This window comes from Lycorma delicatula, chromosome 2 (genome assembly GCF_047948215.1).
Source record: "Lycorma delicatula isolate Av1 chromosome 2, ASM4794821v1, whole genome shotgun sequence".
NCBI lineage: Eukaryota > Metazoa > Arthropoda > Insecta > Hemiptera > Fulgoridae > Lycorma > Lycorma delicatula.
This window is the reverse complement of record NC_134456.1, coordinates 79,374,642-79,393,659: the sequence shown is the minus strand read 5'-3', so window position 1 is coordinate 79,393,659 and position 19,018 is coordinate 79,374,642. Positions and strand designations below refer to the sequence as shown.

Below are 19,018 nucleotides of genomic sequence, written 5' to 3'. Positions count from 1 at the left end.
CTATCCTGACAGGAGTGGTACCTAAAAAAACTGAAGATACAATTACAGATAGTTATAAATATAATGCAGAAATAACTATTTTACACGATGTAACTTGTTCATTGTTCCCTCTGTCTCCCACCCCATACTGCCCCTCCATCAATGTTGATCTTAGCTCAGTGTGCAGCTTTAACTCAAAAGAGAAAGATTATTTTATTGTTCTAGAATACTCATCTTATTTTAATATGTAATCAAGTGAAAATGAAGGGGATGCTAAGAAACCTGTGGACAGTTATGTTATGAATGTTAAAAATAACTTGCATAGATAAAATTCAAAATGAATGGGGCAGGAAGAACCTAGCAAAATCTTGTAAAAAGACAAATTGTAGAGGAAGGCAAAAGTTCTAAATAGATAATTTAGAATTTAGGATGAAGTATCTTGGGTTAGAAAATTAGTACAGAACAGAACGGAGTGGCGGTAGCATCAAACCAGTCAACTGATAATGACTTCAAAAAAAAAAGAAACATTTTTTTTTGTTTGTAATAACATTAAAGTAATCAAAATTTTCTTGTATTGTTGTTCTTCCTGTAATTATGAGCTAAGATAAATTTAGTAATCTGCAATCAAACATAACTATGACTGAAAAGTTCAATAAATTTGTTCTTAAGTGATTTATGTATAGGCACAGTATTCATTGAATGAATTCTCCTTCTGACAGTGATTACGGGTTAAGTAAAACCAGTAGTTCAGAGTAATTACAGGTGGTTAGTTATAGAAACCTAGCATTTTAAATTTGACTTTATAAGCTTATATTTTTAAAAGGTACATATTTGTTCATTTCTAAACTACTGTATTATAATTTTGTCGTTATGTATTGTTTAATAAGGCAATAGTTATAATAATTTTAAATGTAACTGTACACATTGAATACTGATTTGTAATTGTGTGATGCACAATAATATAAGGTATCTTTGTTTTGAAACAAACATGTTATGCATGTATATTAACTCCCATGACATAAATGGTTGTAGGCCATCTCATATAAGTGTAAAATACTCCCTAAAATGGCACAACCATTCTCAAGAATAACAAGCATCCCAATCTAAGCTTTATAAAAAATGAGGGGTGAAATGGTTTTCCATTGCTTTCTTCACTGAATCAAATAGCCATATGTATTTAAGGTCCAAGTGGCACCAGTCAAGAGTTGTATTTCTGGAGTAGTAATGTTCATTCAGTTCTTGTGGTGAAAACAGGGAAGGTGTCACTTGTTTGGTTGAATTTCAACTTCACTTTGGTAGATTGGAAAATTGATATGAAACTGAATATGAGTCATTTACAATGAAGTTATGTAATTTTAGAAGAAGTCAAAATGTAACCTACCATCTTGTATTTTGATACTCTTCATATTTGCTGTTGTTTTATTCTAACAATATTTCTAAATTATTTTTTCATTCTGTGGATTTTTTACTTTTTAGATTTTGAGACTGGTTACTCAAGAGTGTTCATAGAAAAATGGAGTGACATTAAAAAATAACTTACTTCTAAAATACTAGTGCAGTTTTTTTTTAATGATTTAGATTTCACACTTAGTAATGTATGTAAATTTCAGAAAAAATGTATCAAGGATCTAAAACACGCACAAGAAAGTTTTTACGTAGTTAAAATTTGTAATTTTTTTTTGAAATATATGCTTTCAGAAAAACTTAAAATATCCAAATGCTGGAACTTCATTTTTTCAAATTATCTGCAAAACTATAGACTTTTTATTGAACAGTCAGTCCAAGGTTTCATTAAGCTATGAGGAAAATAATGACTGTTTTACAGTTGTCTGTGTGTCCTTTCTTTACAGCATATTGTCTTGTGAACTCAAGATAAAAATGTGGTAAACATGTAAAATTAGATGCTTCAGACATGATAGAAGTTTTGCAAAAACATGCTGGGGGAACAATGGAAGGAAATTTTTTCCATACATTGTATACATCACATAAGCTGAAAACATACAGTTATAATTCAATGTGCCAAATTATAGCTTCCAAACATAGATGTGATAATTGGAGGTAATAATTTTTTGGGAAAAAAGGAAAAGAAATTTTATTCAATCTAAAAAAAAATAATAAGGTTTATTTTATTAATGAGAATCATATGTTTCAGATTTAAAAAGCAATAGATAAAATAAATAATTTCCAAGTTTTTATCATATTTTTAACTTTAGCTCAGCAAAGCTCAGCAATTTTTATCAGTGATAATTTCATCTTATTGCCTATACACAAGTAAGAGCTTGTGTAGGAATCATCCACAGAACAAAATAAATAATTAGATTATCTGTTGTTCTAAAAATATTTACCTCTTAATCTCCTAGTGAAGATAAAAACAAATAAATACAATTAGAAACTTATTCTAGTAGCTATGATAAGAGCTCACCAATATAAACTGAATTTAATAAATGAGTTCAACAAAAAAATTGAATTAACAAAGTGAAAATAAAAAATCTGATGTAGCATCACATGACTTCCTTGAACACCTATTAAATTACATACACACATTTTTTTTACAATCAGAGGTTAATAATTATAAATAAATATATATATTTAATTTTAAAAAAATAGTTAAAATGAAAAAGATAGTTAACATTTTTTATAATCAGAGGTTAATAATTAATTAATAATAAATCAATAAATTTAAATTTAAAAAAAAAAGAAAAAAGGGAAATGAAGTCGGACTTGAACCGATGTGCCTTCCCTTGTACGATCCACATATTTTATTAATTAAAATTTTATTTGGTTATAACTCGTAACGAAGGAGAACCTGCTTCATCACAGATTATAACACCAACATGGATGGGATTGATGCATTTGATGTGATGCTCTATTCATATCTAGATGAGCGACATACAGTTAAATATTGAAGGAAAGTCATACTTTTCTCTAGAATGCTGTTAAATGTATATATTTTATATCAATTAACATGTAGACAAAATGCAACTGTCTCTTGATAGATAACAGTTGCTTTTATCATTTAAGAGGTTTGTAATGCTTGGGTGAAGGAATGGGGTGGTTAGGACAGTGACAGTAACAATGCAGTATTTTCTTGACAACTGGAAAAACATCCAGGAAAAAAAGAAAAAACTTGCTGGATCTCTTCAAATACAGGAAAACATTCAGAAGCTGCAAGAAAAATAACAGATCATGAACAATAAGCTCCAAGAGTCAGGAAGGCTGTCACTCTCTTTTTGTTTCTTGAAGCACATACGCAAATAAAACATTTTAAAAACCTAAAAAGTGTAAATAGTGTACACAGATGTTTTAAAATTTTATTATCAGTGTGTTGGTAATTAAATATGGAACTGGAAAAATGTAAGTAGCTTTAATTATTGGAATGTAACATTTTACTTTATGAAGCTTAATTAACTATTTTACAAAAAAAAACTAATTTTTTGATTTACTTACTGTTTTTCTTTCAAACAAGTTGAAACTTTACATTTTATTAGAGAAATATATTCCAAAAATAATTAAGTTTCCCATTTTAGTTATTAAATTATTATTTTTTTATTTAAATAGCACATTAAAATACAAAAACAATGGACACCAAGATCATTTCAATAACTTTTTTTTTTTTTTTACATCTTTTAAAATACAGGGGCAACCAGGAATCGCCGTTAGGCATCTCGTTAGTCGGCCCCGCATGTAATGGCGGATGATTACCCCCCCCCCCCCACCCGTCCTGTCTTCGTCCACAATGGGACTCACCCATCGGGGTCTCCTACATATCTTCGAGATAACCGAACCTCCCATTCGGGAAAGTCCAGATACCCCTCAATGTAGGAGCTGCCCTTCCCGGCCCTATCCTGATGTTCCGGACATATATTCCATATGGCCTTCACAGCGCGCCCTCCCGCTCATACCTTGAGGGTCTTCCTTGACATCATCGTAAGTACACAGACATGCCCATTCTTGTAGGTGAGCATGCCCAGGCATCCTAGTCATGGGAGCTGCCTCCCTGTCCCTAGACGCCGCCATAATTCGTAACCCCTTTTATCTCTCTTTTTTCTTTTTTTTAAGGGGTTCCCTGTTCAAATTTTTCCTTCAAAATCTCCCCAACCATATTTGCCACTTCCATCCACATATTTTCATTTGTCAACATACTATTGATTACAGTCTCTGGTGTTGTTGCTGTATACCTGTCACTTATGTCATACCACTTAGGGCATCTAAACACAGTGTGTTCAACACTATCAATCTCTTGGCAATCCCTGCAAACAGCAGATCTTCGGAGCTTAAACCGATGTAAGCACTCACCGAAATCACCATGTCCTGATAAGAACTGAGTGAGACTATAACTAATCTCGCCATGGCGCCGTCCCACCCAGCATCCTATCTTTGGGATAAGTCTCCTCGTCCAACCGCCTTTTAAAGACGCTGCCCACCTTTCCTGCCAGTCGTTCATTATTTTCGCCCTCGCCTCTTTTTTAGGTGTCCCCTTGAATCTCAATACTCTCTCTTCCGCCAACAGATCGATAGGCGGTGAGCCGGCTATGACACACACACAGCATCATAGGAGACTGTCCTATATGCGCATGATACACGCAGGAGCAGTCTCCTATGTAACGATGCCATCTTACTGTTGTACTTTTGGATATCCAGTCCTCTTTTCCCCACCGGTGCACCATACAATAGCACCGAAGTTACCGTTGCTGCAATTGCCTTCCTCTTTCGCTCCTTAGGGCCCAACGTGTTGCACATCAGCTGAGAAACTGCCGATAACACTTCTCAGCCTTATTGCAAGCTTCCTCTATATATGGACCAAAAACTCCGGTTCTTATCCATCCATATACCCAAGTATTTAATTCTATCCACAAGAGGAATAGGAGAAAGATCATATTCGAGCTTAACTTGACGAAGAGGTCTCCTACCCGAAAAAACCAGAACTGCAGACTTTTCAGGAGCCACGGACAAACCATGGGCAGACATCCACTCATAAACCGTAGCCAGAGCTTCATTGCCTTTTTCTTCAATCTGTTCTTCATCGACCCCTTTGATTAATAGTACTAGGTCGTCAGCAAAGCCAACTACCTCTACACCCTCCGGAAACCGCTGACGAAAAATACCTTCATAGGCAATATTCCAGAGAAGGGGACCCAGGGCAGAGCCCTGAGGAACCCCCGCTCTCATACGGAAAACAAACTCTTCGATCTCCGTAAACGCTTTAACATACCAGTCGCTGAAGTAGTCCCTCACAATGCTCCTTAATTGTGAATCAACACCAAACGTCTCCATACAAATACGTCTCCTCCGCGACAACTCGCCACGGGAGACTATTGAAGGCATTAATAGTCTCCCCTGACATCCAAGCTTACAAGTACTGGAATCTTCCTAGTCCGCCACGTCCCCATTGCTGTACTATCTGCAAAATTAATCACCCTGAGAGCTGCATGTATTGCCGATTTGCCCTTCCTAAACCCGTACTGCTGGGGTGAAAGACCTCCTAGACTGTTGATCTGCTCCTCTAGTCTACGCTCAATTACGCGTTCATAAATTTTGGCCATCGTAAAAATTTTGGCCTAAATTGTGGAAAAATTCAAATGAATTTGTATTTTTTCTAATGCTTTTCAGGTCAGTATTTTTTTGAAAAAGAAAATCAGACTGTTTATAACTTTCATGAGGTAGATAAAAGAAAAATTATTTTGACTATATTCCGCAATATGATATTCTATTTTAGTTAAACAATCCCCATCAAAAATCTAATGTTTTTCTTCTTTCAAAATAAAAATCTGATGTGGACACCACATGACTTCCTTGTAAGCTTATTAAATTACATATACACATCTTCTGCTCCACCTCATTTAAATTTATTTCATTTGAAAGTGAGATACGTTCCTCTAATTCTTTAATAAAGTGGACAATTACACAATTGCTGAAATATTAGGACTGAGTAAAAGTCCCTTTATTACTCGTATTACTAGATCAGAATATGTTAAAACCAAACAAAGGATAGACAGGAAGAAAATATTGCAATCCAAAAAAAAAATAAACAGGAAGAAAATGTTGCAAAGAAAGAAAGAACATTAAGAGAACATGGTAAATATATAAAGAGAAAGAAAATGTTAAAGCCAAAGAAAGAATAAGAAGATTAAGAGAGGATGAGAAAAAGAGAGAAAATTTGAAAACTAGAGAACGTGTATATAAATTAAGATCAGAAGAATTATATCAAACCAAAGAGCGATTAAATGATTGGCAACAAAAAACAAATATATGAAATGATGATCAACTTCGATTTAGGAAGAATATTATCCGGCAATATCAGAGTAGTGAACTGAGATAAGAATTTTTTTACAATTTATTAAAAATCAGGCACGCATGCCTCAGTGTATATGCTGTTCTTGTGAGGGTCTATTTTTCAGTCAACAGAAATTCCAGAATAATTAAATAAAATTAAACACAAATTAAACTAGTAAATACGATTCTAAATTATAATTTTCAATTAGTATTAAATAATCAGATGTTTCACCAAATCTATTCCATATTCACCTATGTAATAATGCCTATTAAATTACATACACACATTTTTAAAAGTAAATAACATTTTATTTCACTAATAACCTCTGACTTTTTTCATATTTTTTTTTATCATTATTATTGAATTATTAATTATTGCAAAACTTTTTCACCATCATGGGTTAATAATTACTAATAAATCAATAAATCTAAATTAAAAAAAAAAAAAGGTTACAAGAAATAGATTAAAAAAAAAGTTTAAAAAAACGAGATTAAGTCTGATTTGAACTGATGTGTCCAAATACCCTTCTAAGATCCAAATACTTCATTAATTAAAATTTCATTTGGCTATAACTGTGGAACCAGTGAAAATAAGTCTTATGATATATCGTTGAAAAGCTCTCGATGAGGGCTTATTACTGCAGTTAAGAAAAACTCCAAAATATCAGTAACTTGAACAATTAATATTTTTTAAAACGCTTACGGATTCAGTTCGAAATGTTCAGATTTTATTTTGAATACGAGTAAAATTGGAGAGGCAATTATTGCAATCTGGCGGAAAATTAATAATTAAGGAAAATAAGTTGTCTTAATATACAGATTTGGTGAAATAGAAAAAGGATAAGTTATTGAAAAATTAAAGTATAATTTTAAAAGACGCCAACGACACGCGGTGTTCCCAGCCAGTCACCATTCCGGCAGTAACCAACCGGGTCCCATGTTGGTTAACTTCGGTGATCGGATGAGAAGCGGGGTATTCCAAGTAAATACAAAGTCAGTTTAGAAACCGAACATTTTTAATTACGTTCCAACGGAGGTATTTAGTGACGTGCGGTTGACAGCACTGTGTTCCGCATAACCTCTTCTGTAACCACATGTTCCTCGATTGTTGGTATTTCGTTAAATTTTCGCGTTATTGTTATTCGAGTGCAACGTGTTTAAGTATTGGTAGCGATTTTTGTAATGTGCGATTTTCGGGAGCAATGATACAACGTACAATTTTGCGTGAAACTGGGGAAAACTTTCACAGAAACGTGAAAGTTTTTGAAATGAGGTTACGGAGATGATGCTTTCGGTTGTACAGAATGTTACAAATGGTATGTACGATTTAAAAGTGGTCGCCAGTCAGTCGAAGATGACCCTCCACCAGGAAGGCCTTCGACTTCAACCGATGGACACCCACGTTCAGAAAATTAACGATCTGGTACGTGGAAATCGCCGATTGACTCTTAGGGAACTTGCAGAAGAGGTTAGAATCTCGATTGGATCATGCCGTGACATTTTGACTGAAAAATTCAACATGTATCGAGTTGCAACAAAGTTTGTTTCTTGTTTGATGACCGAACAGCAGAAAGAACATAGAGTGGACGTTTGTCGGCAACTTTTTAAACATGCCAATGACGATGAAACATTCATGCAAAGGATCATAACGGTTGGCGAAAGCTTGGTTTACGGCTACGACTCGAGACAAAAGTTCAATCATCACAACGGAACGGCAAAGGATCTACACGCCCCAAGAAAACATCTACGCGCCCTGATGCTCAGTTTTTCCCCCGATTTTAATTGAATGGTGCATTTTTAATTTTTGCCTCAAGGTGAAACAGTGAACCATGCGTACTATCAAGGCGTTTTACAACGGTTACATGAAAAAATCAGCAAAAAGAGAGCAGATTTTGGCGAGACAACTGATGATGCAACTTGAGATAACTTCACCACGAAAATGCGCCCGCACACTCAGCTTTGTCAATTCGTCAGTTTTATGATAAAAATCAGTTGACTGTTCTCCCTCAGCCTCCCCCCTACTTTCCAAACCTGGTTTCTTGCGATTTTTTTATTTCCGAAATTAAAATGACTGATGAAAGGACGCCACGTTTTGAGATTATTGATGGCATTAAAGCAAATTCGTCACGGACAGCTGGGAAGGTGTGTGAATACGGGAGGGGCGTACTTTGAAGGGACCAAGGATCAATAATTTGTAAAATTAATAGTAAACATTAAACAAATAAAGTTTGGTTATTTTCTGTACAGATCTAGTAGGTCGTTTTATAAAAGTTAACCACGTCTTGTTATCCTAGTACTGGTGAAAATAATTTATCGGTTCCAATAAAATCTCGCCATCAGAAATCAAGTAGTTTTCTCCTTCTATTTTAAGTCAATTTGTCTAAAAATAATTTCATTATTGGAAACTACAAATTAACATGGTGAATTTTCGCAGTCTTTTTTTAATTAACTCAATATTAAGTTCTCAGTTTTCCTTAACTTTGGAACTTTAGACAGTTACATAATACCTATTATTTAGAGTAAATAAATCCATCAAAATTCTGAAAGATCTTATCAAAATTTAATATTCATATGAAACAAAAGAGTACAATTAAGGAAAAATATATTAGCCTAATTGCATTTACAATATAATTAAAGATAAAAAAGTAATTATTAGATTAAACGTCGCTTTACTTCGGTGACCGGTCGAGAAACGGTAAATTCAACGTTAAACAATCATCAGCGAACGAGTGGGAGGATGATTTGAATTATAAACTTAGCTTTAAAATTTATACTTTGACAAACTAAAAAGCATCGATGTAACAATCAATACTATCACAGTTTTTGACCTCAGACCTACCACTTTGAATAAAACAGTTCACATCTGACCGATAAAGTTAAATAATGCAGAGGACGGATACTACTTTTATGTGACCGTCCAAGAGGTGTTGGTCATTTATTTATTATATATTTAATTCAACGTACTCTTTTATACTTATTAAAAACAGTAAGTGTGATGAAAACATTTTTCCTTAATTTATAATTTTTTGTAATGACTTATTAAATTTCGATATAAAATTGTGGAGTTTTCTGGAATAATTTACTTCGTATAATGTACTCGGTTACCTATATAATGTCTGGAAGTGCAGGAGTTTATTTTTTAAATAAACCGATATAATAAAGAGAGAGTAAACTATTTCTAATGGCGAGATTATTTTACCGGCAACGGTAAATTTGTTTCGCCAATAATAAATACCATTACAAAAAAGTATTATTCTTTTTTATAAAACTGGCTATTTAACTGGTAAATCAGTAACATTAATGTTAGAGATTTATATAATGTTAGAGGTATAAAGATTTTTATACTCAAGAAAAATGTTATGTTTTCATAACTGTAAATAAATAATACACACACAAACATAGATGAAATAAAGAAAAAAAATGTCAAAAGCACGCGGTAATCCTGAGGGGATCACCCATCCAATTACTAACCGCGCCCAACGTTATATAACTTATATATTAGGTGATCTAATGGGAACCGGTGTATTCAACATTATATAACCGTTGACATCTAAATCGGTAGTTTTTCTTTCATTGTACGTAACTTCGACAGCTAAACACAAAATTATACATTCACTACAAAAACATGAATTTAATAAATAGCTAACTAAATTTGTATAATATAATGTAATTAATTATATATATTTAAGTAATATTATTAATTTTATTTAAAAAAAATTTAAATTAAAAAAATTCTACTTAATGTAATACTTTTTTCTTTTTAAACTTTTTTTAAACACGCTAGGGACGACCGGTAACCGCCTAGAAGACGTTGCCTTGGTCGCACCTATGTGTCGTGGCGTTGAAACGCCCCCGTAGTTCTGGATCCTTCCTGGTCCACCCATCGGGGTCCCCCTGGATTATACGAGCATCCCGACTCTCCCTTTACTTTTGGATAGCCGAAATGCCCCTCCTCAAGAGAGCTGCCCTTCCCGGCCCTATCCTATTCAGGGTCAGAGTATGCCCCTACGCATACCCCCCCCCCCGACTAGTATTAGCTACTACGTAAAATAAATTTTTAATACTTATAAACAAATTTCGAAAAATAAAAATTCATTATTGTAATTTCTTCTTAAGGCCATTGTCTACGAATTCTATAAGGGCTATAAGCTATCTACTATTTTTTATAACAAATTTTTAGTCGTTTCTTACACGAAATATTTCGCATATGCTCCAGTTAAAAAAACCAGATCGCTATTTATTATACTGTTTAAATTTAAAAATTACTTAGTTTTCAGTGAGGAAACACATGCACTCTAAAATAGTGGAAATGGTTTTTCTAAAACTTTAATTTTTCATCGATTTTTATTAGCAAAAGTTTAAAATAATCTCAAAAAAGATGAAAATATCGCTAAAAGCAAATTATAAAAACTTCATCAATATGATCAATAAAACTTTGTAAAGTTGTAGATAAATATGTCTTCTACCGATACGTAACCTTACAATTGTGATTTTTATTTTTTCGAAATTTGTTTGTACATGACTTAAATCAACAAATTGTAAAATTTCTCACTTGAAACTAGAAAGCCGGGAATTCAAACGTTCCAACTACTTTTAAAATATGTTAAATTTATTGTCTACCTTAGTGAGCGGCGTTTTGTTTATTAAATACTGCCGAATCGACTGATGTAGAAAAAGGTCTCGCTAGCAAAATTATGTATAATTTTATCAGCTTTCCGACTGTGCCAGCGGCGTTTGGTTGTTTTAATAAATAGCTGATACATTAAAGAAAAAGCCGAAAGAAAACTGAAAAAAAAACTATTCTTTTTTTTTTTTACAATAATTTATTAAAAAAAATTAGGAACAAGATATTTTTATAAAGAGTTTCATACGTTAATCCACACCTTTAGCGACCCTTACCACTTGGTCTCGTGCTTGGGAAATTTTTTCTCCGTTTTCTACCCTCCGCATCTAATATACCTAGTTTACATGTTTTTTTTTTCATATTTCTCATTTGTTGTAATAAATAAAGTGTCTGAAGGGAAAAGAATAAAACATAAGTTCATTGAAAATCAATCTGAAATTAAGTGTTTCATAATGCACTGAGAAAAATATGTTGTACAGTTTATTTAATTTATCTACCAAAGGAAAGATTCAGAACAGTTTTTTTTTTAAAGATAAAAAGATTTTTATGTAATACCTCATACTTTTTTTTTAAAAACAACACAAAATAGAGAGAGGGAAGTAAAAATAAAATTTACAATGAATCATGAGTATTGGCAAAAATAATTATAGGCTCATAGACAACCAATTATTGTACACTATTCTTTATGTAAGAGGAAGAGGGGAAGAGTACAGGTATAATGTGATAATAACAGGGTTAAACATACATATAACATTATTTCTATATGCAACTTGTTTATCCCTAGAGGCTTTTAACATGCAATATATTATATAGCTGAAAACTGCATGTTATTTTCTCCTTAAATTGCCTTTATTATGATACTGGTTTAAAAGTTGCTTTAAATATTCATATTTTCTCTTTTTATTTTCCTTCAACAGCATTTATTGTGTCCGTTAAAGGAAAAATCATTCAGAAATCATACCGATTAACCTTTTTATTAAAGGGTTTTTATGTCTAAATATCTAAACCTAAAGGAGCACGATGTTTTACAGAACAAATACAAGAATTATCATTGGTAAAGATTTTAATCAACATTTGCTCATCAATTTTTTTCTTTACGACTGTTGTAAAATAAAACAACATATATCTCAAAACAACTTGAAGAAAAATATTTACCACACTCACATCTGCTTTTAAAATGTAAATATAACAAAACCATTAAAGGAAAACTATGTAAAATTCACACATGACTTTTTTAAGTATAATTTAATACCGCAATAAAATAAATAAAGAAACCTTGTTATAAATTATAACAATGATTGTAGGTTACAAAACCTACATCTTTAAATTAAACAGAATCAACTCAGTCTTATTAAGTACAATAAAAAAAAAATTATTCTATTAGATAGTTAAGATTTTATTTTATCTAAATAAAATGAGAATAATTAAATTTAGTTTAGCACATCATCAAAAGATAGCAACAGACATTTATTAGAGCGCCAATCTAAAATAAATAATATTTATTTATATTATGTATATATAATAATATATAAGGAAAGCTAATTTAACAACAAAAAATAAATAAATATCTGCATTATAACTGCTCACTGGGTGTGTCAACAGAATAACAAGGAACATATGCGGCCATTATAAAGAAGTTTAATAATGCGACCCCTCTCATTCTTTCGATATTCAGATCACATCAATAATTTTGAGTGATGCGTTAATCTGATTTAATCAATTCACCGATTTGAATTTAACATAAAATGTGGTCTTCCACTAAGAGATAAATCTTATACTTCTACATGATTGAATTCACATTTCAACAATTCTCATACCCAATTTAACGCTTCAGTCATAACGAGTTTAAGTAAGAGTAAGGTTTTAAACAATTAAACATCATATTACTGAATTTTGTTTTAATTTTATTAAAATAATGCAAGTAATTAACTAAATTTTATTGTAAACTAATCCTGTTCAGCAGCAATAAATAAAACAGACATTGTCTTGTTTATAACAGTAAAGAAGATAGTAAGTACTTAAATCATTCTATCTTCATTTGTTTTTGAGATTTACTTTTACGTTAATTAGGTAAACAATATTATAAATCAAACTTTTAATTTTGTAAAACTTAAGTTTGTTCATTAAAGACCTATCGGTATCTTGATTAAATGTTTTTTAATACAATACTTGTAATCTTACTTGCATTATACAAAACCAATATGTTCTTAAACAATAGCCATTTCAATCAAGGCTATACCTGTCAAGTTATGGATAATTAATATGTATTGCTTGTATTGCTACGAGAATATTTTAAGAACAATAGAATAAATTCCTTAAAGGGTGGAGTCCTGTAATTATGTTAAATATCAATAAACTGGAGACTATTTAGTAACTGTATGAATTAAATGTATAAAATGTTTATTCTTCAACCCATCATATGTTGAAAATCTGTCTTTTCCACATATTATGTTACCAATTTTTTTACTCAGGCAGCTTTCTTCAAAGATATTCGAAGCTTTTATTAAGAAAACTTTTCAATTTATTGGATATAACCTCTAACAACTGATGTTACCACTTGATATCGGTTTGGCGCTAGGGAGTGTTAACTCTGATGAATAAAAAGATTGATTGATCTACGGTTTCTTGATTCTTAACTTTACTTTTAATGAAAACTGCTAGTTATAGGCTTTGTGTATTTACTGAAAATAATAATAATAATAATACATTACTCCCCAATATAGTTGTCAGCAACATTAGGTAATCATCTATATATAATCATCGTCTGCAAGCAAATAGTAACTGATCTCAATAAATCTTGACACTTCCATGACAGCATCATGATCACTTGCGTGATAGAAATACTTGAACTGGCAAGATGTTAGTTAAAATTTTAATATATATTTGTTTACGTAAAAAATTGGGTATGTAACATAATTAATTATGTATGCTGATCTCCATGGTGGAATGGTAGCAGCTTGGCCTTTCATCTGGAGGTCCTGGATTCGAATCCCAGTCAGGCATGACAATTTTCATGTGTTAACCGTGACGATCTGATGATCTCGTTGAGCGACTGGATGAGGCAATTCGAGAAAGTCGTCGGTTCACAATTTCTGTATTGAGTGATTCGTTTCCTGAAATTTCAAGGTCAGCTCTAAACACCATTGTGAGTGAGAGACTTCAGACTCTCAATAGTAAGTTTGGCATAGAATTCTTATTATCATTATTAAAGTCATTTTTATGAGTGACTCATATCTTGATTTTTACATTCTCCTACAGCACCACATTTCAAAAGCTTCTAATCTTTTCTTCTCAGGTACTCAGATCATCCAAGTTTCACTTCCATATAAAGCTACACTCCAAACATATACTTTTAAAAATGTTTTCCTGATGTTTAAATTAATTTTTGATGTAAGAAAATTAAATTTCTGACTGAAAGCTTGTTTCACTTATGCTATTCGTCATTTTATATTGCTCCTGCTTCGTCCATCTTAAGTAATTCTACTTCCCAAATAACTCCTACTACTTCCCACCAAACCCCGCTAATTCCTACTATATACACATTTCCCTCTTTACATTTTCTAACCTACCACCTTTTTTTTGGACTTTATCATTCCATGCTCCAACTTGTAGAATGTTATTTTCTGGTGACCCCTTCCTTAGTAGTCATATACAGAGATCCGAATGCGGGACTAGTTTACCTCCAAAATATTTTACCAAGGAAGGCGCCTCCATCTTTGTTACATGAAAATGCAGAGAACTACATTCTCTTAGAAAAAAACAGCCATAGTTTTCCATTGCTTTCAGTTGCACAGTATTCAAAAAATTGAGTGATGTTGATATGGCCGTTTAAGTCCTTGTGATCTACGCCCCTAACAACTACTGAAAGAGCTGCTGCCCTCTTTCAGGAAGCATTCCTCAGTCTGGCTGTCAAAAGGTACCTGTCTGATATGGTTGCACCTTCGAGGAATTACCTTAATTAGAAGCATTCTGGGATCAATTCACAGAATTTTAATGTTTAGAATGTTTTAAAACTTCATAAATTTAATATTACCACAAGAGAAAATAAACTATTAAAATTTATTAATTTTTAAACAAAAATATGGTTTAGTTTGTCATTAAAAAATTAGTAGTGTTCTATAAACTGATAAAATAAAGCACCCTCAATAAAAATAGCCATGAATGTTGTTAATAATGGGTTTCTTTAAAGTGTTTTTAATATATATAAATATCATTAGTTTACAGTAGAATAAACAACTGATGCATTCTAAGAAGCTCAGATTGTTCGCAAAATAATAAAGAAATTAATAATTGCAAGCTTCATTAATAATAAAGTAAATTCTACAATTACCACATATACTCAAAACATAAAAAAGTTAAGATATACATAAATTCATTTCAAACAATAGAAATAGTATCCACTACCTCCTGATCTCTGTTCTTGCATCCTTCATTACAAACTATATTCTCAATTACATAAATTGTAAAAGCTGCCAATATTATACTAAGACCATCATCATGACTTTAATTATTTTTTAATGCCTTTACCTACTGTGATACTGAAATACCACTTGAAAATAATAAAAAGTTAAAAGGTTTTCAAAATAATATTATTACACTAGTGACTCAACATTTGACAAACCACCGATCAGATTTAAGTAAAACAAAAAGAAAATATATTCACGAATGAAAAACAAAAATAAAAAGTGACAAATATTTCTGCTATCCTGTTAATAATTAAAAATGTTGTGGTTTTCATTAAAAAAAATAAAAATAAAGAATGCACAGGAGTTATGAAAAATGTTACATGCATGAAACAAGGCTCACTAGAATACTGAAATATTTATTACTTTACTTAAGTTTGAACAGATACATTCACGTAAAGTATTACATCGAAGTCTAGAGTATTTTAAATTGTTTTTAAATCTCTTTTACACACCTAAGAAATTTTCTAAAAATTTTCTTGAATTTTCATAAGAAAATAATTTGAATATCAGAATGATATCAGGCTATATATCAATACATTGTAACAGTCTCATACTAAGCAATGATTAAATAAATAAAAAATAATTACAAATTATCTTTGTAAACCATGTAATTTTTCATTGTACAAATAATCTGCTAAAGTTAAACAAAAGAAACTTACTACCAGTGGAAGTCCCTCTATGAAATAGAAGACAAATCATTAAATTCAGCATATTTTATCATAAGTACCAAACTTGCAAAATATGAGTACAATTAAAAATTAATAATGATCAAATTGGAAAGCTCCATATTTTCTTTTAGTTAGTTAAAAATTTAGTACATAAGTCTGTCTTGGATAGAAATAATTTTTAAATAAAGGGTTTTGCAGGAATTGGCTTTAATATAAGGATGGATCAACTTTTTTTAACCATAAAATGGGGAACTGAAGTAGGGAAACGTAGTTTAATGCAAGAGGAAGTCCAGAAGTCCATGTCTTATAAGTTAATGAATCAATTTAGTGTAATAAACAAAAATTTACAGCAAAACAAAAAGTAAAATAATCTGAATGAACTACATAAATAACTTTACAATCATAACCTCTGAAAATACGTGATAATTTTTTTTCAATACCATTTAGTATCTGGTAATTTACTTGAAAAAACTGCTATATGTAAACTAGCTATCTATTTTAAATGTAAATATTATTTTACAAAAAAAATATCTTTATAAAAACAAACAATTGTTTATTGTTTAATAAATTTGCAACAGACTTCAAATAAGTTGCTTTATAACATACAGCAATGTAACCTATCTAGACAACTATGTATAATTAAAAATTAAAAACATCTAATTCTGAATAATGTTTCTCTTAAAAATGTTTAAATATTAACTAGACAAATCCATAAAAGAATGCTACATTATAAGAATGCCATTTTCCCCTACAAAAAAGCAATGTATAAAATTATGTATCACATACTTAACAGTATTTAAGTCCATTTTTTGTACTTTGGTTATTATTAATTACAGAGAATAGTGATATGATATTTTGACCACAGAAAGAAATTACTAAACTAAGTTCAGGAATCTTAATCTGCTGGTACTTCGGAGCTTCTAAATGAAGTGATTTTTTTTTATCAAATTAAATTAAGTGCAAAGAACTATTTTACTAAAAAGTAATTCTTTATCTGCAAAGTAAACTGCTTACATGGTTACGTAACCATGCAAAGAGGATAAGAGGGCATTATTTTGATGATTTTTTATTGGTTTTTTTACATGCTTTTCTTTCAGTTATATTTCTATTTTTTAGTTATATTTCTTTCAGTTATGGTTCAATTGTGTCCTCAAATCTTGCAACATAAATTAAACTCATTTCCCAATGTCATACAATGGGTGAAATTTTTCACAGCAACTTAAATTGGGTGACACTACAATATTCCATTATTAATTATATATATTTCCATGTTTTAACATATAGGTATTTTACATATAGATATATGTCTATATATAAAATACAAGGGAAACGTATTCAGGAATGAAGCTGAATCAATAAGATGTAGTTCTGGTTGTTTTTGATTCAGTATGAGTAGGATCAGGTAGCTATTGAAGCAAATTTTAATATAACTAGCGTAAATTTACTTTCTAAAATTTATGTACGCTAATAACCTAATTTACTTATAATCGGTATTATTTGTAATAAAGAAAACTAATTATCCAGGTTGTAATATAAAATAAAAACTGCAAATAAATATTTTTTTTTATTTCCTAAAGAATTAAAACTAAAAGTAAAAACTTACCTGTCAGTTTAAATACTTGTAGAAATATAAAAAAAAAAAAAACTTAAGAGAATTTAATTTGTCCAAATACGAATTCAAACAACTCAGTTCTGTGGAGGAAATAAAAACTGGAATAATATTAATATAATTCCTCAGAGATTATTTTAAAAGAAAGAGTGTTGAAAGACACTGAATTTCAGCAATCACGTACGAAAGGAAACAAACAAAATTCTACAACAATGAAGAAAGAGACAGCAACTCAGAAAAAAAGATGGTTAGAAAAAGTGTTTCAAAGATACCAAGAAAAGAAAGCAGATGAAGATAAAGAAACTAAGTGGGCAAGATTGGATATTCATAACCAATACAAAGCACAATTGAGAGCTATCAGAACACCAAATCAGCGTTCAATTGGCACTTCAACGCCAGCGTGAATGGCAATATTGTGTAACAGAGACATCTCAAGACGACGAAGTTTGCTTGGAAAGTCAACACAAGCGCTATTTAGAATGTAGAACACTAGAGAAGCCACAAGAACATGAAATTAGTTTAGAATATAGGTGTCAATGAAGTCTTGAATACAACGCTGATCTTACAGCACTCGAGAATGCAATCAGGACATTTTATAATAGCATCTGTGAAATTTGTACAAAACAAAGTTATCCTAACCAGGTTTCAACATTTTGATTTACAGCAACAAAACAATCATATCTGAAAAATGAATTAAAACAAAAAATCAACTGCTACTTTGTCATTGCTGTAAAACTCATATATCAAGCTGAAAAATGGCAGCACTATCTAAGGCTTATTAAAACTATCTTTAACCAGGATCAATACCAAACGTGATTCAAATACTCTCGCAATCAGAACAGTGATTATTGTCATGTGTAATACCATTACGTGTCAAGTTCATCAAATCTGATAGTTTACAAGGCAGTATGGGCTCAAAGTACAAGCAATTCTTTTCACCCAGGACTCTTTAAAAGTCGACAAGAAATTACCACGTATACTACCTAGCTAAACAGAATATGCAGGGATTGTGGTCATTACAGAATATACTGAAAACTTAAACAGAATATGGGAGTTTTCATTATCTCATACAAGGATGTTCCATGTTTTACGTTGGTTGATTGAAAACAATCCACTATATTGTGATGTTATCATCGATTACAACACTCAATTCAGTGAACAAGTTTTGTTTAAACAAAATTTTATATATATATATATATATATATAAAACTAATGTAAATTTGATAGCAATTTCATGATTAAAAAGTAGAAAATTAAAAAAATTTAAGATTTTTAAAAAGTGCTCCTTTCAAAAAATTAATGAATAAAAAAACAATTCAAACAAAAGTCTTTTTTTTATTTTTTATTCATTTTGTTTTTTGAATCATCATTAATCAGACTAAACATTTTTTAAATATAC

The 19,018-nt window shown here is 31.0% G+C and overlaps 1 protein-coding gene across 9 annotated transcripts in view; it reads right to left on the bottom strand.

Moving 5' to 3' along the window:
* Nucleotides 1–19,018, bottom strand: part of Rbcn-3B (WD repeat-containing protein Rbcn-3B) — a 409,024-nt gene that overhangs the window by 295,801 nt on the left and 94,205 nt on the right. The window lies entirely within an intron of this gene.